Below are 7,584 nucleotides of genomic sequence, written 5' to 3' on the forward strand. Positions count from 1 at the left end.
CATCGTAGTGGAAGGGTTGTTAGGCAACCTGAAAGATTCATGTTTTGGGAGAGTCTTTGGACTTGATCCCTGGTGAACATAAACCTGATCCCTAGACATATGACGAAGTTCTTCAAAATAAGGATGCAGCATCTTGGCAAAGAGCAATGAATACAGAATTAGAATATATGTATTCTAATAAAGTCTGGGAGCTTGTAGAATAACCAAATGGTGTAAAAGCCAATAGGTCCACAATAGAAAAAGAAGGACAGGCGGGAAGGTTGAAACTTTCAAAGCAAGGCTTGTTGAAAAAGGGAAACTTTTTACCGGTAGTCATGCTTAAGTTTATCCGGATTCTTTTATCTATTGTTGCTCATATGGATTATGAGATTTGGCAAATGGATGTCAAGACAGCTTTCCTTAATGGAAGTCTTGAAGAAAGCATCCATATGAAGCAACCAGAGGGGTTCATTGCGAAGGGCAAAAGAGCATCTAGTATGTAAGCTTAATCGGTCTATTTATGGACTGAAGCTTCAAGGTCTTGGAACATCCGGTTTAATGAAGTAATCCAGACCTATGGATTTATTCAGTGTCCGGATGAGTCTTGTGTATACAAGAAGTGTGATAGAAATGTGGTGGTATTTCTTGTACTATACGTAGATGACATATTTGGTAGTTGGAAACAATATCAAAGTGTTGTCGAAAGTAAGAGTATGGTTGTCCAAATAATTCGATATGAAGGACTTGGGAGAATGCACATATTCTTGGGATCAAAGTAATACGGGATCGCAAGAAAAGAATATTATGACTATCCCAAGCTTCATATATCGATATGATCCTAGCTCATTTTAGCATGCAAGACTCCAAGAAAGGGTTTTCTACCTTTTTGACATGGAGTATCTTTATCTAAATAGATGTCTTCGAAGACATCAAAAGAGATAGAAGAAATAAAGGCAGTTCCTTATGCTTCGGCTATCGGAAGCCTAATGTATGCTATGAATGAGACCGGATATTTGCTTTGTCGTGGGTATGGTTAGCAGATATCAAAAGTAACCCTGGACAGGGACATTAGACTGCTGTAAAACATATATTAAAGTACCTGAGAAGCACTAGAGATTATATGCTGGTTTATCAAGCAAATAATTTGCTCCCTGTGGGTTACACGGATTCTGACTTCCAATCAGATAGGGAAAATAGTAAGTCGACCTCGGGGTTTTGTGTTCACTTTAGGAAGTAAAGCCATAACTATAGAGGAGTGTTAAGCATAGGTGCTTTGTCAGACTCTACTATGAAAGCTGAGTATGTGGCAGCCTCTGAGACAGCCAAAAAAGTTATATGGCTTAGAAACTTCATAATGGACTTAGACATAATTTCTGGTTTGCCTAAAAATTATTATAAATTATTGTAATAATAGTGGTGCAGTAACAAACTCAAAGAAACCATAAGTTCATTAGGCAAGTAAACACAATAAAGCGCAAGTACCACCCAATACGAGACATCGTATAACGAGGAGAAGTTGTTGCCACCTAGATTGTATCAGATGATAACCTAAGAGATCCTTTCACTAAGGTACTTCCGGCGAAAGCTTTTGATCGGCATGTGGAGGAGATGAGAATCAGATGTATGGCAGCAGATATGGCAGCTTAGTCTTTTAGTATAAGTAGGAGATTGTTAGAGTGTATACTAAAAGCCTAGCTTTTGTAAACATTTATTTTGAAATAAAGAATCACATTGGTCAAAAATGTCTACATTTATGCTAAGTATAGTTGTTCAATTAATTTATATTGTAGATAATATGATGTGTGGTGTCACACACAAAAGATCATGTTATCGGTTCTTTATAAATTATAAACAGTAGCTCGCGACTAAGATGAAAAGAAACAAACCATTGGAATAATCGTAGTGTAATTAGGTGTTAGTTTATCTTGACTGATAAATTACACTAGCATACTCTGAGTGTATTGAGCAGAACTATTTAAGGTAAGTTCTTTTTATACTGACTTAATAAAAGAACAAGGCCTTAGTTATTATGGAAGTGTGTACTCTTAATCCTAATATAATAACAAGCACATATATTTAGTATTTATTTCTTTGACTTATCAAAGGGTGAGATTTAGCTCGATAAATCAAAAGGCCCAATAAGTTGGGAAATGATATTACTTATAGTGTGTGTTGTTGATTATAGAAGGAAACTGTGTCCTAGTAATTTAGGTTGATAATGTCCCCAAGGGGAGCTCATAAGGATTGTCATGTTAAACCCTGCAGGTGGACTTAGTCCGACATGACGATAAGGTTGAGTGGAACTACTCTTGGATTGAGATATTAATTAAGTGAGTTGTCAGTGACTCATTTAATTTGTGGACATTCGATATCTTAAACACAGAGAGACTAACACACTCATAATAAGAAGGAGCCCAAAATGTAATTTGGGATTGGTGTGGTAGTTTAATAATAATTCTTTAGTGGAATGAATTATTATTGATGAAATTAAGTTGGGTGTTCGGGGCGAACACGGGAAGCTTAATTTCATCGGGAGACCAAAACCAATTCCTCCTCTCGGTCCCTATCGTAGCCTCTTATTTATAAAGTATTATACCCACCTATACCCACCTTTATACCCATCCTAAGGTGGTTGGTCAAGTCTTGCTTGGAGCCCAAGCAAGGGGCCGACCAAGTTAATCCTTGGATGAACCAAGTGGTGGTCGGCCCTAGCTTGAGTCCAAGCTTAGGTGGCCGGCCACAATAAAATTAAAAGGATTTTATTTTTAAAAAATTTTCTTATGTAGATTCCATGGTTTTAAAAGAGAGTTTAAAATTTAAATATTTCCTTTTATAGTTTTCTACAAAAGATTAAGAAAAGATTTGATATCTTTCCTTATTTGTAGATTGTAAGGAAGTTTTTAATTTTTGATAAAACTTTCCTTTTTGTTAACCATGTTCATGATTTAAAAAGAGAGTTTAAAATTAAATATTTTATTTTATAAGTTTCTACAAAAGATTAAGAAAAGATTTGATATCTTTCCTTATTTGTAGATTGTAAGGAGATTTTAATTTTAAAGATAACTTTCCTTTTTGGAAATCATCCACATGTTTTAATAGAAAAATTTTAATTTATATATTTCCTTTTATAACCAACCATGAAGGGATAAATTATTAGAGAAATTTTATTTTCAAAATTTCCGGAAACAAATAAGGAAGTTTTAATTTTTTTTTAAAACTTGCCTATTGTAGATGCTCTTAAGGTGGCCGACCATATGTTTTAAGAAAAGGAATTTGGTTTTAATTAATTAAATTTTCCTTTTCATAGCAAAGGAATTAAGGATGTTTTTTATTTAAATTTCTTTATTTGTCAAGACCAAGGATTATAAAAGAGAGGGTAGAGGAGCCTTCATGGGTGCTAACTTTATTCTATTTTCCTCCCTCTCTTCCTTGGTGGTGGCCGGCCCTAGAGCTTCTTCTTCTCCTCTTCTCTTCTTCTTTAGTGGCCGGTTTCATCCCTCTCTTGGAGCTCTTGTTAGTGGTCGGTTCTAGCTAGGAGAAGAAGGAGAGAAAGGAGGCTTTGTTTCTTGCATCCCTTGGAGCTTGGTGGTGTTGGCCGAACCTCTACATCCTTGGAGGAGTCTTGGTGGCCGTAACTTGGTGAGGGAGAAGAAGGGCTTGGGTGATTCTCGTCTCGGAAGATCGTTGCCCATACAACGCCCGAGATTAGAAGAGGAATACGGTAGAAGATCAAGAGGTTGTTGTATACAAAGAAAGGTATAACTAGTAATTATTTTCCGCATCATGCTAGTTTTTCTTTGTATGAATTCCAAATACAAGAGGCATATGATTCTAGATTTTCGGATTAGATATTCGAGTTTGTGTTTTTTTTTTGTTAATTTTCGAATTTGTGATTCGATTGTTCTTTTTGGTTAACCTAATGTTATTTTAGGAAATTAAATATTGAATTTCGTTAAGAGGCTTTGTCGAGATAGTGGTGGATGATCCCATACCCAAGAAGGCCATGTGCCTCGCCATGTTTGACCTGGGAGCCAATTTTTGAAATAAATATTTAATTGAATTTGTAACATAGGTAGATTTGGATCAATAGTGTTAAGTTCCGCTTGCGATCCAAGTCTAAACCATTAAGAACAAATAAGTTAAATTTGGAATCAATAATGTTAAGTTCCGTTTGCGATTCCGAATTTAATTTTTAAAGAACACAATAGGTTGTTAGGAAAGGTTCGACACTTGTACAAAATTTTTATATACTGAAATCGGTATGATCTTCCTAGGACCAACCAACAGTTACAAGATGAGCTTTATATCTCTCGATTGATCCATCAGCTTTCCTCTTGATTTTGAAAATCTACTTATTCCCAATAACCTTTCTACCCTTAGGTAAGTCAACTAATTCCCAAACCTCATTGACTTTTATTGATTCCATTTATCCCTACATGTCCATTAACCATTAGTCTTTTTCAGAACCCTCGAGAGTCTCTCTAGAAGTCCTCAGTTCATCATTGTCCTCTGGAGTCACAATGAGAATCTCATTTTCAATCAGGAAACAATGACGAGGTATATTTCCCTGACCACTCCTACAAGGAGAGAGAGCCTCCCCACCTTCAGATGGACCACTTCCACTAGGACCAAGATCCATAACTAGGTCTTGAATCCCACTACTAGGCTCGACTGTACCATTAGGCTCATCCATCTCATAGCAGGTGTAGTCTCAATTGATTTCTCCTCTCTTAGGAAAATCATTCTCGAGAAACATAACATCATGAGATTCAATCTCAATTATTGTGTTGTCCGTATGCTCTCCTAAGAACATATACCCTTTGGAGTGTTCAGAGTATCTAATGAAGATACACTTCTTTCCTCGCGGGCCTAACTTGCCATACTCGTACGAGCAATCTCTAACATACACAGGACAATCTCATGGCCTAAGATGGCTAAGGATAAGCTGCCTCCCTGTCCAAAGTTCGTATGGGGTGCTAACCACGAATTTTGTTGGAACATGTTTAAGGACATAGACTACAATTAATAATGTTGGTGCAACTTCTCTTGGTCAAGGTTGACCAGGTTGACTAAGCTTGAATTGGCTCAAGCTTGAGTCGTAATGTGCGAGTTTCGATATTTGACAATATATAAAGATTGTTTTGACAATGTATGGAGATTGCAGGAGTAATCGTCCGTTTGGGGAGATTAGTCAAGGTTGACTAGTTTAATGCGAAGAAGAGTCAAGTAGGTCAAGATTGACTAGATACTTAACTGGGAAGTCCAACGGGAAGGTTGGCAGAAGATAAAATCTAAGTGGGTCAGTCTTAACCGGACACTTGGTGGGAAAGTCTTGGTAAGTAAAGCCAAGCAGAATGGAAATCCTGGTAAGTGAAGCTAGTTGAAAGCCCTAGTGAGTGAAGCTGGGCGGTAAGGAAGTCCTGGTGAGTGAAGCCAGACATGTAGAAATCCAGGTGGGCTTAGGAGGACCAGACACTTGGCATGGAGAGAAAAGTCCAAGTGGGTCAAAGGATTGACCAGACACTTGGTGACAAAGTCCTAACAGATCAAGGTTGATCGGATGTTGGGTTTGAGAACCCTAGACTTGAGTTAGGCAAGTTAGGGTTAGTAAAGTTGATCAGGAGATCAATTGAACCATAGCCCAATCAATTAGCGGATCGATTAGGAGAGTGCTACGAGAAAAAGGGGCCCAATCGATCGGGTGATCGATTGGGAGACATTCTCGTGAGCACAGAGAGGTTCCTAATTGATCGGTTGATTGATTGGGCACCGTCAATTGATCGATTGATCTATCGATCGATTGGGGTTCGATTTCTCACAGTGACGCAAGGAAAAGTCAGAATCGATTGGTTAATCAATTCCGAGACTTTCTGTAAAATTACAGAAAGCCTCTGGATCGATCAGCTGATCTATCCAGCTACACCCAATCGATTGGTCATTCGATTGGGATATAACAGTTGCATAAGATGCAGATTTTGGATGGCTGGGATCACTGGGATCTGATGTGACAATTGATTGGGAGGAGGCCCAATTGATTGGGAGCCCTAGATTGTGCAAATATAAAGGTGACAGCGAGGTTTAAATGGGGCATCTCTTGACTCCATCTTCTCCACTATTGTTAGCTGGACCTAGAGCCTTGGAAGACAAGTGTTACTGCACTTTCCAGCTGGTCTAGAGGCATCTACAAGCTACAAGAGATCAAGCAAGAAGGTTTTCATTTGTTTTATCGTATATTTAGTTCTTGTTTTGAGTTGTATGCTAGTGAGAGTCTTGTATGAGGTTTCTCCACCTCCGGTTGTTCGGAGAAGGAGTTTGTGTTCATAGTGGAGAGTGTGCATCGTGTGGATCCTTGAATTAGTCACCTCTTCTTGAGGTGGATACCAAGTAAATCTTTGTGTTAGCATTGAGAGCTTGCTTCAAGTCTATTCCGTTGCAAATCATCATCATTAAAGCGCGACAAGCTATTCACCCCCCTCTAGCTCTGAAGTGTACCAACAAATAATGCCTCCCTCCAATTAGAGATTGGTAAATTGGCATGCGCCATCATGGATCTCACCATCTCCAATAGAGTCCTATTCGGTTATCTTTGCTAGCGGCCTGGCCTCCACCTATTTTGAAAAATAATCCACTACGACAAGTAGAAATCTTTGCTAACCGGTCGCCATTAGAAACGGTCCAACGATGTACATGCCTCGTTCGGTGATGATGTATCCAAGGAAGCAGCTGCTCTTTGCGCCGAACAGACACTTGTTCGAGTTCAGCTTTATTCCGTATGCCCTCAAGGTTCGGCAAGTTTCCTCGACCTCTGCACAAAGGTCAACAGCTCGAAGGGGCTTTATTAATAGGTCATTGACATATACCTTCATGTTGCGGCTAATCTGCTGTTGGAACACCTTGTTCATTAACCTCTGGTAGGTGGCGCCGACGTTCTTCAATCCGAACGACATGACATTGTATCAATAGGTTCTGTCGGCCGTTATGAAGCTGACCTTCTCTTGATCCTCTCAGGCGAGCGACACCTGGTGGTATCCTTGGTACACGTCGAGCATGCAGATCAGATCGCAACCTGCCGTAGAATCCACCATCTGATCTATCCTGGGAAGTGGATAGAAATCCTTCGGGCACGCCTTATTCAGATTGCAAAAGTCGATGTAGACTCGCCACTTGTTGCCCGACTTGGACGCCAACACGACATTGGCCAGCCAGCTCGGGAATTAGACTTCACGAATGTGGCCGACTTCCAGTAATTTTTCTATCTCCATCTGGATGATCTAGTTTTGCTCCGCACTGAAGTCCCTCTTTTTCTGCTTCATAGGCCGAGCGTCTGGTCGGACATGGAGCTCGTGCTGAGCCACGCTCGGCGAGATGCCCGAGAGCTCTTACATCGACCAGGCAAACACATCATGATTTCGCTTAAGGCAGGTGACATACTCTGCCTTCTTCTCGCTTTCCAAGTCGGTGGTGATAAATGTAGTTGCCTCTGACCGGCTGGGGTGGATCTGGACCTCCTCCTTCTCCTCATAGACCAGCGAAGGAGATTCCTCCCTGATAGCATTCACCTCCAAGCGCGAGTTCTTTCGAGCGACCCTTGCTTCGGACTTGACC

This window comes from Zingiber officinale, chromosome 4B (genome assembly GCF_018446385.1).
Source record: "Zingiber officinale cultivar Zhangliang chromosome 4B, Zo_v1.1, whole genome shotgun sequence".
Lineage (NCBI taxonomy): Eukaryota > Viridiplantae > Streptophyta > Magnoliopsida > Zingiberales > Zingiberaceae > Zingiber > Zingiber officinale.